Genomic DNA, 16,137 nt, shown 5'->3' with positions numbered 1-16,137 from the left:
TAAGAGTGTGTGTACGCTACAGCAGAACTATCTATGTGTGGGGCAAAACGAATCTGATTTGCAAGTGAATCCGAGGTGCCCTGATCCTGAATTATAACCATTATTTTGCTGTAACTGTGTGCTGCTATGAATATTATTCCGTGTGTTTCTTCATGCACTGTAGAAGATTTGACAGTCAACTGCAAAAGTGTTAAGCACTATCTTACTGCCAGCTGGGTGCATAACTGCAGGAATGAGTGAAACAATCTAGGCCTACAAAGCCAGAATCCACGTTCTGTCTATCTCACACACAAAGCACACTAGTATTCACATTTCCATGCAGACTGCCCATTCATAACCCTTGAGCGTAGCTGAGGTAGGCCTATTCCTTATCACCCATATTGACAGGGTTTCTCACACCCATGGATGTTGCACTTTATTGTGAAAGCCATATGAGGGTATTGGGTTCATGGTGAATGTTCATATGCATGTGAGCATTAAGTTAATGTAGTTGATGTAACTTGTTTTGGCTGTATACTGTTCAGTTTACTTGGAGAATTAGTTTCACATAAGTGTGTACACTATCGTTTTCCAATTGGGGTCAGAAATGTCCTTGTTTCCAAAGAAAAGAAAGTGGATCATTTTTAGATTACAGCATTGTTGGAAGAACTCGCTTATTCTTTCAATTATCTCTAACCTTGTTATCAATGGCTGTGTCTCCTGTTCATATGACTATATTTCCTATTCAATCTTTTTCATGGAAAAAAGGATCTAATTTTTCTGTGACTGTGAAATGGTAGTGTATGTGAATGCTTGCTCTGGAGCTCAAGGTTTGCCCACTGCGTGTATTGGGGGGGTGCTTCTGCCACTTACACAAGGGCAACTCCAGAGCCAGAGCCAGGCATAATCCCAGACTTGATCCCCTCTGAATGCACAAGAGAGAAGCTTTTGATTTGGTCTGGCCACGGCAGTGCCCTTCTGCTGAGTAGCGTCCAATCTGTGTCGTCTCTTCCTTGCTGGGATTAGTGGCCTTTCTCTACCTCCCTCCCACAACTACCCCAGCCCAAAGTCTTGTTGCTTTTGTTTCTGTCTAAGTTGATCCAGATAGATGTGCAGTGCATGATGGGGAAATCATCCAAATCAGATTGTAAAGGCTTTCAACAATCATAGGTCGATAACCTTCACAGCAGGACGTTATGGTTATGGTTATTGTTACAGACATTGTTATAGTATTTTGCAGACACTTTTGTCCAAAACAACTTACAGAGTGAGTTAACATAACCATGTTAACATCACATAATGAACATTTGTGTCATCAGAAATTGAAGCAGAGAAGGAAGACTAACAGTAGATTCATGGATCTGCTATTTTTTCAGAAGTGAAATCACTGTATACAGCCAACCGGAAAACACCCTCCCTTGAAAGATGAACATCTATGACATGAGAGGTCAAGTGTACGGTTGTGCATCATAGCTAATTTATTGCCATCTGGTGCCACATCAAGATCACTGTCCACATGAGCAAAAGAGTGTTGTTTACATTAAATACACTATAAACTCTGTGCTATAGCAGTAGTATTGGTTATGCTAAACATTGGAAAATATTTCCCAATAAATGTTTCAACATAATACTTTCTCATCAACTATCATATGATGAATTATTTCATTTCACACGCTGTGTGAGTATTACCTAAAAGCAAAAGGTTACCTTAATTCCCTTTCCAGCAAAGTGAAATGCAATTTTAGAATTGCTTAGGTGGAGGAAAATGAAGGCTTGACTTTTAGTCACATTGATTCAACCCCATTTCTTTCTGGCCTTTCTTTCCTGTTTCGAGAAGTCAGTGGCAAAGTGCAAAGTTGGTCAATGAGCAATGTGTCCCACACAGAGGTTCATGTTCCTACTAGTCACCTCACATACCATTTTAGTCCCATGAAATGATCTAAAATACAGCCACAACATTAAAACATTATGAATCACATTCCATGGGAACGGTGCCTCGTTGTCAAACAGGAGTGTAATGTCTTTCTTCAGATGGCCACCAGAAGCAGACTGTTTAGGGTCACAACCAGGTCATGCAGTTAACTCCTTTATGATGATCTGTCTCATCAAAAGCAACCAAATAGCCAAACTTCAGTTGTATTTGAAACAGATGAATGAATAAGATGAAATGACATTAAGATGTAAACACCCACATGCACGTACAGTATGCACACAGACAGACACACATACACTTTGCAGTAACTGATCATAGCATTCAATGTTTGAATGTTAAAATCATTATGACCAGGTATTTGACAACCATTAGATAATGAAAAACATAAAAAAAATAATACATCTTATTAATAGTTTTCAGACAGTTATCTCTAGTCTTCTGTAATTATCATGTAGATATTATGATACAAGCAGTTATCGTGATAATTGTTCGGATATTATTGTGCTATTAAATATATATAAAACAAATCTTTTATGACAACCCTAGACACTACTCTGCTGATTACTTTTCTACCCCAGCTGCTCAAAACATTAAGAACTTTTAGTCTTGCAGAGCAGGCAAAATTACACTAAGTGAGAAAGCAAAATAGCACCACACTTATTTTTTTCCATTATGGCCTATCTTGCAATGGAGCAAAGTGCACTGCTTGTCAGACTGCAGATGATGTAAGTCAGGTAGAGGAGCCTCTTATCATATCGATAAGGATGCAAAAGAACACCTGAATCTCTATAGCTTAGTTTATGAGACCGTTCATGTCATTAGACATATTACCCAACACAATGTGACTTATTGGATATCTGTGTGTGCTGTTTTAGTTTAACCACTGATCCGTGTTTGGAACAATTGCATACAAGAACAAACAAACTACTTTATTGGAATATAAACTTAAGTTCACATGCATGTACATTTTATTAACTGAAGTGATCTCTTCTCATCACACAATTCTTCAGTAGCATTTGAGCCTTGCAAATGTTGACTGAAGCATAAGCTAACACAAAGCTAGCATCAAAATCTGTCCATATCGGAACCAATCTGATTTAGAAGAGAACGCAAAAATCGAAACGTTATTTGAGTGTAATATGAGTTGTGCAAGGTATGCAATTCGGAAAACATTTGTATATTCAAGGCCAATGCCACCTCATAGGCCTTTCATGATACTTATTGCTCTGCATAAATACGCAAACCCAAATCCATTTTATGGTTATGGTATTTAGCAGATGCTTTTCTGCGCTTAGACAACAATACAATGATAGTTGAAAATTAAGTAGGCCTATTAATCAAAATCTGCATAAATAATACATTATTAAGTATTTAAAGTAAAGATTATAACAACATATGTTGTTATTATTATTATTATAAATACCAAAAACTATTAATACTTAGATGTGATGGTGAAGTAAAAAGGTCTCCATGACTTGCAAAACTTCTAGATCTTTTATCAATTCAATGAATTATTACAGCATTATGGCTAGCCACACCTTTATGCACACAACATGGAACACGCTGCGCTGCGCCTACTGAAGGCCTTGGCCTCTTCGTGCACTCCTCACGCCACCTGCACCCTAGGCATACTCCAGTTTTCAACATGTTTCAGCAAACAAAGCCAACGCATGCAAGCCTGCAACTGACCCAATTCTTGGCGTGTGAATTTAGTTTTTTCCAGACGCTTCAAGAGGGAGTTCAGATTGTCGTCTTAATTGATTTATGGTTAGTTTGAATAGGCTCCTTGACAAGCAGTTTTATTGATGTAAGATCACAAAACTTGCTTATTGCAATTTATTAAATACAACAAGCACACTGCACTGGGCACAATTACTGGTTGAGTTATATAGACGTCTCTAAACAGGGAAGACAGTGTAGAATCTCAGGCATTTAATCAATGAATGAAGGATTATGCATTTCGTATTTTCGCATAACCTTCCAACAAAGAATACACAGTAGCCTATTGCTGCCTGTTACACAAACAAAAACATATTTTGAATGTTGTGGAATATGTTGGGTGAATATTCTTGCAATATTTATGGACATGGTGAGAATGACGCAATGTGGAGATGCATGTTTTTCCCTGTAAGTACAGAGCTCACTACACTAGACTTAATGCAGCAACGTTCTTTCAGTGTTGTTGCTTCTCCTGGAGCAGGGTTCTGCTCATGCGCAGTGCACATGCCGTCAATGTGCTCTTGACGCGTGGTCACAACTTTTTGGAGGCAAGAACATGCCAGACCTTTAAATCTGAATTATGCGATGCAAAGTATTTCAAAATTTTTACTTCTCAGAATTCTGACTAAGTATCTCAGAATTTCAACTCAGAGTCTAAAGAATTCTGAGATAGTTTGTGGACTATTTTATTCCCAAGTGGCGGTACACAGCCTTCCATATGTGTCTGTGAGAGGCAGAGAATGAATCCCAAATATTTTACATCAGCCAGCCACCAGCAGGCAGCAGAGGTTATATTGTCAAACATGTATGTATGTACCAATGTGTACATTAAGTTTAAAAGTCTCTGATAGTTCAGTGTTATTTTCCATGTGTGATGTTAAAGAAAATAGGACTCATCATCACATCATCTACTTAGGACAGTGTTTCTCAACCTTTTTTCAATCGCGGCACCCTTTACCGGTACCGGTACCGCGGCACCGTTTCAGGATGATGCCTTTCTTAATCCAGTAGTAGTCAGGAAAAATCTCAAGGCACCCCAAACTTATATATATATTTTTTAAGGTAGACCAATGAATGCATAACGCATGTAGCATACTACAACTCATGCATGCATGCGCACACACACATACACACACACACACACGCACACATGCACGCAGGCACACACACACACAGACAGGAGAGTGGAGACTTGGGCCTGGGACGATGCACACAACCGCTCTATTCTTGCAGGAATGGATGACTGACACACACGTAGCTCCTGGTCCACAGCTCTCATATACAGAGTAGTAGTAGAGTAGTAGTAGAGTAAGTAGTAGAGTAGTAGTAGTAGTGTAGTAGTAGAGTAGTAGTAGTGTAGTAGTAGTAGTAGTGTAGTAGTAGAGTAGTAGTAGTGTAGTAGTAGAGTAGTAGTAGTGTAGTAGTAGTGTAGTAGTAGAGTAGTAGTGTAGTAGTAGAGTAGTAGTAGAGTAGTAGTAGAGCAGTAGTAGTGTAGTAGAGTAGTAGTAGTGTAGTAGTAGTGTAGTAGTAGAGTAGTTGTAGAGTAGTAGTAGAGCAGTAGTAGTGTAGTTGTAGTAGTAGAGTAGTAGTAGAGTAGTAGTAGAGTAGTAGTAGTAGTGTAGTAGTAGAGTAGTAGTAGAGCAGTAGTAGTGTAGTAGTAGAGCAGTAGTAGTGTAGTAGAGTAGTAGTAGTGTAGTTGTAGAGTAGTTGTAGAGTAGTAGTAGTGTAGTAGTAGAGTAGTAGTAGTGTAGTAGTAGAGTAGTAGTAGTGTAGTAGTAGTAGAGTAGTAGTAGTGTAGTAGAGTAGTAGTAGAGTAGTAGTAGTAGTAGAGTAGTAGTAGTGTAATAGAGTAGTAGTAGTGTAATAGAGTAGTAGTAGTGTAGTAGTAGTGTAGTAGTAGTGTAGTAGTAGAGTAGTTGTAGAGTAGTAGTAGAGCAGTAGTAGTGTAGTAGTAGTAGTAGTAGTGTAGTAGTAGAGTAGTAGTAGAGCAGTAGTAGTGTAGTAGTAGAGCAGTAGTAGTGTAGTAGAGTAGTAGTAGTGTAGTTGTAGAGTAGTTGTAGAGTAGTAGTAGTGTAGTAGTAGTGTAGTAGTAGAGTAGTAGTAGTGTAGTAGTAGAGTAGTAGTAGTAGAGTAGTAGTAGTGTAGTAGTAGTGTAGTAGTAGTGTAGTAGTAGTGTAGTAGTAGAGTAGTAGTAGTGTAGTAGTAGAGTAGTAGTAGAGTAGTAGTAGAGTAGTAGTAGTAGAGTAGTAGTAGAGTAGTAGTAGTGTAGTAGAGTAGTAGTAGAGTAGTAGTAGTAGAGTAGTAGTAGTGTAGTAGTAGTGTAGTAGTAGAGTAGTAGTAGAGTAGTAGTAATGTAGTAGTAGTGTAGTAGTAGAGTAGTAGTAGAGTAGTAGTAATGTAGTAGTAGTGTAGTAGGCTGCTACCGCATGGTCAGGCCAGTCATTACTTTTATAATCGCGGGGCAACGTAGCGATGCATTCTGAAGCCCTGTTCCTTTTCTCCCACGCCATTGTGTACCGAGGGAGGGGTGCGCTTTTCTCCCTCGAGATACTTTCTCCTCTGGCAATTTACAGCCAGTGGCCCAGGTGCATTTCTTAGCTTAGCAACAGAGCTGAGTGGACCAAAAATAGTGATCTCTGTTTTCTTTTCATTTAATTGTAAGAAATGTATAACCATCCAACTCTGTATGTCATTAAGGCAATTAAACAGGCTCTCCAAAGTAAAACTGAGAGTCATCTGCATAGCAGTGATATAGTGAAGTTGTGTTTATTAAAGATGGAGCCAAGAGGGAGCATATATAGGGAGAATAGCAGAGGTCCTAAAATGGATGCCTGAGGGACATTTGATAGGAGCAATGGATGAAGAGCAATTGCCTAATTGGTTGTCATTTGTTGTCCTTGTGCATCGATGAGCCTTTATTGGCCAGCACCCTGTTTTCAGATCACGGTCAGTAATTAGTAGATACTCACTTTGAAAATGCCCCAATCCAGTCATCTGGCCATGCTTATTTGTCCTTTGTTTACATCAATGTTTATGCCAGTTCATTTCTCCTGCATCAAACATGCCAAGTACAAAAAAATACTGTTTACTTACCATTTAGGCTACCATAATACACAACATCTTATCACAAGCTCATTTTAGTTATTTGATGTTGTTCATGGTATCGGATCAGTGGTATAACCTATAATGTTGACGACTCAAAGCTTTGGTCGTCGAGAGGCTGAGTAGGGGAGACTAACTTGCCCGACGCGCTGTTCAATAACTTCCAGTAGCGATAAGGTTAAGTTCCTTTATTGTAGAAAACAGTCATCTCCAAAGTATCCAACACAGTATCAATTCATGAACGTCAATAAATCCAGTTCTTAAAATCCACAAGTTTCATGTATTCCACAACAGCTTATTCCATTCAACAGTCATCAAAATGCGGTCAGCAAAAAGTAAGGCTTTCCCCATCACCCCCTCTCTCTTCATTCACAAAAACACCTAGCAGGTAATATTATGAAACTTGCCGCCACCAACACCACGTGACCCAATTATCGTGAGTAACCACAGGTGCATAACACAGACGTCATCTGACCCCAACATTCCGGCCCCTAATTATTACAGTTATTACACAGTAATAATTACAATACATCACAAATTTTGCATAAGACAATATAAGAAACATTCAATAGTTGGTTCTTCCTTTTGTTTGCATTTTATGTTTTTTTTTTTTTTTTTTTTTTGTATTAGTCATTGGCCAGAGGTTACTAGCACATAGCCAAATATCAATGCATCAGTGCAGTCATCAGTCATTGGCCAGAGGTTACTAGCACATAGCCAAATATCAATGTGTCAGTACAGTCATCAGTCATTGGCCAGAGGTTACTAGCACATAGCCAAATATCAATGTGTCAGTACAGTCATCAGTCATTGGCCAGAGGTTACTAGCACATAGCCAAATATCAATGTGTCAGTACAGTCGTCAGTCATTGGCCAGAGGTTACTAGCACATAGCCAAATATCAACACGTCAGTAACGTCTCATAAGTCATAAGGACAGATCAGGTGATGTGGTCATCAAGGATCAGAAGCCTCCTGAATGAGGCATAGCTTTGTTACAGGCCTGTAAACAAGGCTGGTCGGGGTCTTGATTCGGACCTGGCGCACAAGCCCAGTCCTATCCGGAAACGTTTCAGTGACCCTGCCGATGATCCAGGAGCCACGGGGTGCAGAGTCGTCCACTATGAGGACTATGTCGCCAGGAATTAAGTTGCGCTTGACTCGTGTCCATTTCTGACGCTCCTGTAATTGCGGCAAGTATTCCTTAGTCCACCTTCTCCAGAACAGATCAGATATATATTGGACCTGTCTCCACCTCCTGCGTGCATAGAGATCTTCTTTCTGGAAAAGACCCGGTGGTAAGGATGGTTTGACCTTGAGGAGGAGGAGATGGTTCGGTGTTAATGCCTCCAAGTCATTTGGATCGGTACATTCCTTTGTAATGGGCCTGCTGTTAAGTATTGATTCCACTTCACATAGCACTGTCTGGAGTCCCTCTTCATCCAAACTCTGTGTCTGCAAGGTGGAATTGAGAACCTTTCGGATGGAACGTATCAACCTCTCCCACGACCCTCCATGATGCGATCCAGTTGGGGGGTTGAAAGTCCATCTAATTTCCTTCAAGGACAATGTATCACTGATTTTCTCCAAGTTCCATTCTTGTATGGCTTGTCTTATCTCACGCTCTGCGCCCACAAAGTTGGTGCCATTATCAGAACGTAGCTCTTGGACCTGTCCTCGTCTTGCAATAAAACGACGCAAGGCATGAATGAAAGAATCAGTGTCCAACGATGAGGCTACTTCAATATGCACGGCCCTAATGGCTAAGCAGGTAAAGATGACTCCATACCTCTTGACAAGACTTCTTCCACGCTTGACTTCGAATGGACCGAAATAGTCCACTCCGACGAAGCTGAAGGGAGGATGGTCAGGAGAAACTCTGCTTTCAGGTAAGTCTGCCATTTGCTGTTGGCCTATCGCTCCGTGCAATCGACGACAGACCACACATTTGGACACAATCTTCCTGATCAAGACACCAGCACCAGGAATCCAGTATTTCTGATGTAGTCTTGATAATATGTGGTTCCTGCCACCATGACCAACTTCATGGTGGATATGGCGTAGAATAAGATTGGAAATATGAAGATCTTTAGCTATTATCGCAGGATGTTTGGATTCTTCGGCCATAACAGCCTTGCTAAGTCGCCCTCCTACTCGCAACACATCGTCTTTCAATACAGGGTTCAACTTATATATGTGGCTGTTCCGTCTCACGCTCTCTCCCCTATGGAGACAAGAAAACTCCTCTGCATACCTTCTCTTCTGACAGATGTCAATTACTCGCATCTCAGCCTCTTCAATCTCTCCCAATGAGAGAATGCCTTGGCCGGATCCAGTTCCGTGATGAGTGTCATCATGCTGAGGTACATCGAACAGAGACTGAGAGGTTTGTTGAGAACTTTTACTGCTCTTTAGGAGACATAAAAGTCGTGTTTTGAACCTCAAGATCCAGCCCATCACCCTTCTGAGGCGTGTCCAGGATGAGATGCGATTGATCAGGCACCACACAGGATCATCCTCTGCTGACGAAACCGCAATGGCAGCTGACACCTTGATTTCAGGGTCTTCAAGAGGAAGTTCCTGAATGTTGTCTGGGCTAACCGGCCAATCTTCCTCTGGCTGCACGAGAAATGGAGGACCAGAAGCCCACACGTCACTGTTCAAGAAACGCTCTGCCTTCATACCTCTGGAGGCAAAGTCTGCAGGATTGTGTGTTGTTCTCACGTATCTCCATTGGCGGGCATCAGAAGCCTTAAGAATCTCTGATACTCTGTTTGCTACAAAGACACGAAACCTTGATGTGTCGTTCTTGATGTATTTCAAAACAGAAGTACTGTCGGTCCAAAAAACTGAGTCTTGGAGATGTAACCTTAATTCTTTTTTCCACAGGATGTCCATGCGAGCCGCTACTACAGCCGCCGTCAACTCCATACGAGGGATCGTGACAGGTTTTAAGGGTGCCACCCTGGATTTTCCCATTATGAAGGCACTGTGTGTCTGAGAGCGATTGTTATGCAGCAGCAGGTAGGTAACAGCACCATATCCCTTCTCGCTTGCATCTGCGAAATGGTGCAGCTGAGCGGAGGTCACCTTTCCAAAGCCAGGAGGTTTTAAACATCGCCTGACACTAAAGCCATTCAACAGTTGCAACTCTTCCACCCAGTCTTTCCAAGCCTGAGCAGTCGATGTTGGTATAGCATCGTCCCATCCTATCCTCTTCTGACACAGGTCCTGAAGGATCCTCTTTGCTGTAAAGATCACAGGAGCTAGGAATCCGAGAGGGTCATAGAAGGAGCTGGTGATTGATAGGAGCCCTCTACGGGTCAATGGCCGGTCCTGGATGGAGATGTAAAACTTAAAGGCATCCGACTGGACACACCACTGCACCCCTAGTGCTCGCTCGACAGGTAAGATGTCATGGTCCAGGTCCAGGTCTGTAACTTCTTTTGCCCTCTCTGCCTCAGGTATTACTACTAGCACGCTGCGACTATTACTTATCCACTTTGTTAAACGAAAGCCGCCCTTAGCGCAGATAGCTCCAAGGTCCTTATAGAGAGAGATGGCTTCTTCTTCTGAAGCTACTGAGGTAAGGCAATCATCAACATAAAAACTGTACAGAATGGTGTCAATTGCCTGCTGACTGAAGAGTCCCCTGTTGTCTTCTGCACACTTACGGAGAGCGTAGTTAGCGCAGCTTGGGGATGATGTTGCCCCGAACAAATGGACGGTCATCCTATATTCCTTCATCTGCTGACTGAAGTCTCCACTAGGCCACCAGAGGAATCTCAACAGGTCTGCGTCCCCCTCTGGCACACGAACCTGGTGAAACATAGCCTCTATGTCGGACATCAAAACAATAGGCTCTCTTCGGAACCTAGTCAATACTCCAACCAATGCATTGGTTAAGTCAGGGCCACTTAGGAGCTGTGCATTGAGAGATGCCCCATGAAAAGATGCAGCACAGTCAAAGACAACCCGGATCTTCTGCTTCTTGGGATGATATACCCCATGGTGCGGGATATACCAAACCTTACCATTGCTGCGCTGTAGATCTGTGGCCGGTACCCTTTGTGCATATCCTTTGGATACGAGGTCATTCATGAAACCAGTGTAATCTTTGTGGAAACCTTTGTCCCTGGTGAACCTCTTCTGCAGATTGATTGCACGTTGCTCTGCCAACTTACGATTATTAGGCAATCTCAAACCTCTGTTTTTTAATGGTAAAGCAATGCTGTAATGGCCATCCCTCAAGGTCACAGTCTTACTGGCCAACTCCAGGAACTTACAATCGTCCCTTGACAGCCCTGGTTGCTCATCCTGGCTGCTCTCAGGGAAGTCTATCCTTAACTGTTGTTTCCAGAGTTCGTCAAGCGTAACAGCAGAAATTCTGTTGATGGTGACTGTGGACTGACTTCCTGGTGTGTTACAGCAATCTCTGCCTAACGGCCCATTCACCGTCCAACCAAGCACAGTCTTGATGGCATATGGACCTTCATGAACACTTGGAACGACCTCCAAAGGCTCCAAGGCTCTGGGCATGTTCATACCGATCAAAATCTCTACCTCTGCTTCTATATTAGGCAGATGAACCTGCTTCAAGTGTGGCCAGTCATTCAGATCCTGCTGTCTTGGGATGTTACTTCTATTAACAGGCATTCTACTCTGTGTGAAAAGATTTGGCATTTCACAATACAAGTTGCCATCCAATCCGGCCACCTCCAAGTCTGAAACAATACAGCTGTCTACAACCTTTTCTTGTCCCATTGTACGCAAGAGAATCCTCGTTTTTCTCCCAGAGAGGTTCAACCTGTCCATGAGACCCACTGTGCAAAAGGACGCTGAACTCCCTTGGTCTAAAAAAGCATATGTTTCTATTATTTTTTGGCCTTTTCTTGACTTTACCTTTACTGGGACAATGGCGAGCTTACAATCTTGCTCACCGGCCCCAGTAAGACCACTTGTCTGGACTGTAACAAGAGCACTGTCTGCATCGCGGTTGAGGTTACCATCATTCCTTTCTCTAGGGTGGATGTGGAGTATACTTGGGTGTCTTAAGTTACAGATTTTACATAAGAGGCGTTTTCTACATTCTTTACTGATGTGCCCAGGACACAAGCAGCCGAAACAGATACCATTCCTTTTAAGAAAGGCAATCTTCTCATCATGTGGCTTGTCATCCAGTAGAGTGCATAACTCAAGTAAGTGTCCACCTTCGCAGTAGCGGCATTTCCCTTCAAGTAAGTATCCATCTCTAGCCTTTTCCTCTATTTGACACTCTCTCTCCACTGAGGTGACAGTCGTGGCAAAGCTACTTCCTCTAGCCCTTGGCCGAGGTGAATGCCTTCTTCTGGCTCCATCCTTGGCAGTGGCTTGAGTAGGTGGAACGTCACATAAATTTCCAAAGACCGGATCTGTGGCAATTTTTACTTGATGCTCAAGAAAGACAACAACGTCAACAAATGCGGTTCTGCGGTGATGCCGTTCCTGAATATCACATGCTACTGTTCGCCACTTATCCTTTAATTTATAAGGCAATCGTTTGATCACAGCAAGCATATTGGAAGGTGTATTTAATTCATTAAGACCTTGAACCTCATCCATTGCATTGCAACATCCACGCAAGAGACTATATGCCTGAAGAGCTTTTACATCCTCTGATCTAATTAATGGCCATGAATGCACTTTATCCAGGTATGCAGATGCAATGACATGCTCATTTCCAAAATGTCCATATAACAAAGTCTTTGCCTTTGCATATCCAGCACCATCAGTCATATGTTGACAGCTTCTGACAAGTTCATTGGGTAGCCCCCTGGTGTACTGTGCTAGGTAATGCAGGCAGTCGTCAGAACTGTCAGCCTTTGCCTCAATGACCTTTTCAAATGATCTCATAAAGGTATGGAAGTGCAGAGGATCGCCGTCAAATGATTGAATTTCTCTTTTTGGGAGTTGTGAAAGACTTTGTTGACGCACCAACATACTAGTTATTTCATTTTGTTTCTCCATTACAGACAACATGTACTGGTTCTCGTTAAGTGTTTGAGCAGGTCTTGGTTGAAACCCCGGAGGTGGTATGGTATTTTGGATTATATTCCATGATCTTAATGCATCTGAGGGCCCCTTATGGAGATGCGTAAACTTATCCCTATTCATTGTTTCTTGCACTGTACTTAACTTCGGTGCTGTATTTCCAGTGATTGATTTTTCTTTTCCATGATGTTCATATGGCACGAAGGTATCAGCATCAACGTCAAGTGTTTTTCTTTTGGTTTGAAAATATGATTCCATTCCATTTGATCTCCTTGAAGCAGCACTTTGTGTAGTGGATCCAGTTCTTAGTACGTTCACCTTTGCAACAACCGCAGCTATATCCTCTTTAAGTTGAAGCTGTTCCTTCCTTCTCCTCAGTTGCTCTTCCTGTTTCTCGAGAGCGTGCTTGTCTTTGAGCATGCCTTGACGGACACGCAAGGCGGCCACTTCAGCCTCTGCTCGGAGCCGTGCAGATGAAGTTGTGGATATGTTTGATGTTGAACTGCTACCATGATTTGATATGCTGTCAGATGGCGATATTTCATCCTGGGTATCATTTTGAGGATTGAGAGCAGGTTGAGGTTCCTTTTCTATTTCATTTTGAACACCACTTTCTGCCTCTGGTGTTTTTTGGAGTAGCTCATGGGTTGGTTCTAATGGCCTGCTTGGATGTTTATCTAATTCTAAAAGCCATATTTTGACATCTTCAGTGAAATCCTGGTTGTATTTAGTGATACTGGAGAACCATGTATTTTGTTTATCCTTTTCGTCAGATGGAATTAGAGGAATCAAAGATGCATGTAATGAACTGGCATTTTCAGATAATTCCATTAATTTGTCAAGCTGTAATTTGACCTGTGTAGCATTTTCATTATCCTTCATGAGCTCTTTAAGCAAGGGTATTAAACTCTTCATTTTGTCTATATCCCTTTTACGTTCTTTCTGAATTACTCCAATTTTGTTTACAAGAGCCTTTTCGGTGAGAGTGATTGGTCTTTTATTTTTATCCTTTTCATTTTTGTCCACAATTGAACCAGCCTTTGATCCAGTCATTTTATACTAGCAAGAAAATGAACATTGATACAAAATGCCAACGTAAAACAGCAATGTAAATAGCCACAACAATCTCTTGTCAGAGGTTATTCCGATCAACACACGGCAGCGAAACCACACACACGTCAGATATTCAATGCTTCTAAGGCAAGCGGCTCACACAACATCAAGCGGCAGCAGCCATAGGCCTATTCAACAGACGTCCTCTCGTGGCAGTAACCGATTCAAACTGCATTTCATTTAAGCCGTAAGCAGTATAAAAAAGCATAGATTACATACCACCGTCTTCCGTAGGCCTGCAGCGGTTCTGTCGAACTGGCCGCTCTTGTAGGTGAGCCGTAGTAGGCTGATCGTGTGTGGGCTCGTGATTTCTCAGCGTCTGGTTGTAGAAGGCTCTGTTGCCGATGATTCTATTTTTTGCTGACAAATGTTGACGACTCAAAGCTTTGGTCGTCGAGAGGCTGAGTAGGGGAGACTAACTTGCCCGACGCGCTGTTCAATAACTTCCAGTAGCGATAAGGTTAAGTTCCTTTATTGTAGAAAACAGTCATCTCCAAAGTATCCAACACAGTGTCAATTCATGAACGTCAATAAATCCAGTTCTTAAAATCCACAAGTTTCATGTATTCCACAACAGCTTATTCCATTCAACAGTCATCAAAATGCGGTCAGCAAAAAGTAAGGCTTCCCCCATCACCCCCTCTCTCTTCATTCACAAAAACACCTAGCAGGTAATATTATGAAACTTGCCGCCACCAACACCACGTGACCCAATTATCGTGAGTAACCACAGGTGCATAACACAGACGTCATCTGACCCCAACATATAACATACCTCTAAAGGTCAAAGTAGAGTGGAGCTTGGAGCTATCTCTGTGGAAATGGTGTTGTGGTTGTAATTCTGTAAAAAAACCCAGCAGAATTCCTCTATTGTCATTGCACAGGGTACATTGAAATTGGTTAGCAGTCCTAACAGTGTGTTCAATTAATAAATATGAAAGCAATAAATGTATCTAACCCTACCCATACACACAAACATATTCTCACCCACACTCCACCTCCCACACTTGCATGTGCACATACACACGTACATACACACACTTAAAAGAATGAAGTAGTGTAGGGTGCATAAATACCTACATAGTTATTCAGTCTTGGTCCTAATACATTACTACAAATTGTTGCTTTGTTGCTGTGTGTGTGTGTGTGTGTGTGTGGGGGGGGGGGGGGGGGGGGGGGGGGTATCCAGGTGGTGGTGGTTGTAACCATGGAAACTCAGTGTTTTGCTGAGCGTGGAGGTCAAAGGAGGAGGCAGCAGGAAACAGCTGCTCTCTCTGATACAGGTAGCGGAGGTGACAGGACAGGAAGCTGCAATGCTGAGGCTCTGTCACTCCCAGCTTTTCCCTTCAATCACCACAAAACATGTCCATGAAACAGAGATATATGTTTCAGGATGATGCCTTTCTTAATCCAGTAGTAAGCAGTTTCTGCCTACAACTATTGAGCTAACTTTTTTGTGTAGAATTGATTTCTATTCTTATTTCTTTTCATACTGCTCTTTTGTTTCACTGACATTTTGACTTAATGAAGGTCTTTATGACCATTATCTAGCTTTTAATCTCTTGAGACTAATGATATTGACATATTGTTTTGGCGTGTCTTTATGCCTTTTATTAAGTTAAGCCCACTTTCAAAGAAGCAGATAACAGAAAGCCCATGATGACGTTTACAGGTAAATAAGGTTAGCTCCTGCCCTGGGCCAAGACTCTCAGCTGAGACTCCCTCTCAGTACTGCAGGAAACGCAAATGTATTCCATGCCATCATTCAGTGTGTTTTACAGTCCAAGCGGATGCTTCTTAAGTCATCACCAGCCTCTGCGTGATTATACAGCTACAGAGTGTAGACTTTGTATTCACACTCACTCTTTTATATATATATTTATTACTTATTGGATTTTAATTTATTATCTCATTCATTTTACTCATTTGTTTATCTTATCCATCTTACTCATTTGATTCACAATTTTCTTTTATCATTTTACTTATTTTCTTATTTATTATCTTATTCTTCCTATCTTATTTATTTTTTATATTTGATATATTTTATATATTAAATATTTATGTTTGTATTTTTATATTTTTATTTTCCTATATTTTCCTCCATCTTATATTTAATTGATTAGTGACCATGTAATCTCGTTCATTGTAAAATTCATTGTAAATGAGGAATTCCGAGAATTAAATAAAGGCACACCAGTTCTGAGTCAAACTCATCCATAGGCGAGAGAGAGAGAGAGAGACCAAACACCAGATACCAAAGAT

At 41.6% G+C, this 16,137-nt stretch overlaps 1 protein-coding gene across 2 annotated transcripts in view; it reads left to right on the top strand.

Annotated features, from left to right (window-relative positions):
• The window catches only part of arhgef3 (Rho guanine nucleotide exchange factor (GEF) 3), a 51,346-nt gene that overhangs the window by 498 nt on the left and 34,711 nt on the right, over positions 1–16,137 (top strand). The window lies entirely within an intron of this gene.

The sequence above is a fragment of the Alosa pseudoharengus genome, unplaced genomic scaffold (genome assembly GCF_046254945.1).
Source record: "Alosa pseudoharengus isolate Yale_2024_CS ecotype anadromous, Long Island Sound unplaced genomic scaffold, YU_APseudo_1.1 YU_APseudo_1.1_scf_5, whole genome shotgun sequence".
Taxonomy (NCBI): domain Eukaryota; kingdom Metazoa; phylum Chordata; class Actinopteri; order Clupeiformes; family Clupeidae; genus Alosa; species Alosa pseudoharengus.
This window is presented reverse-complemented; position numbering and strand designations above follow the sequence as displayed.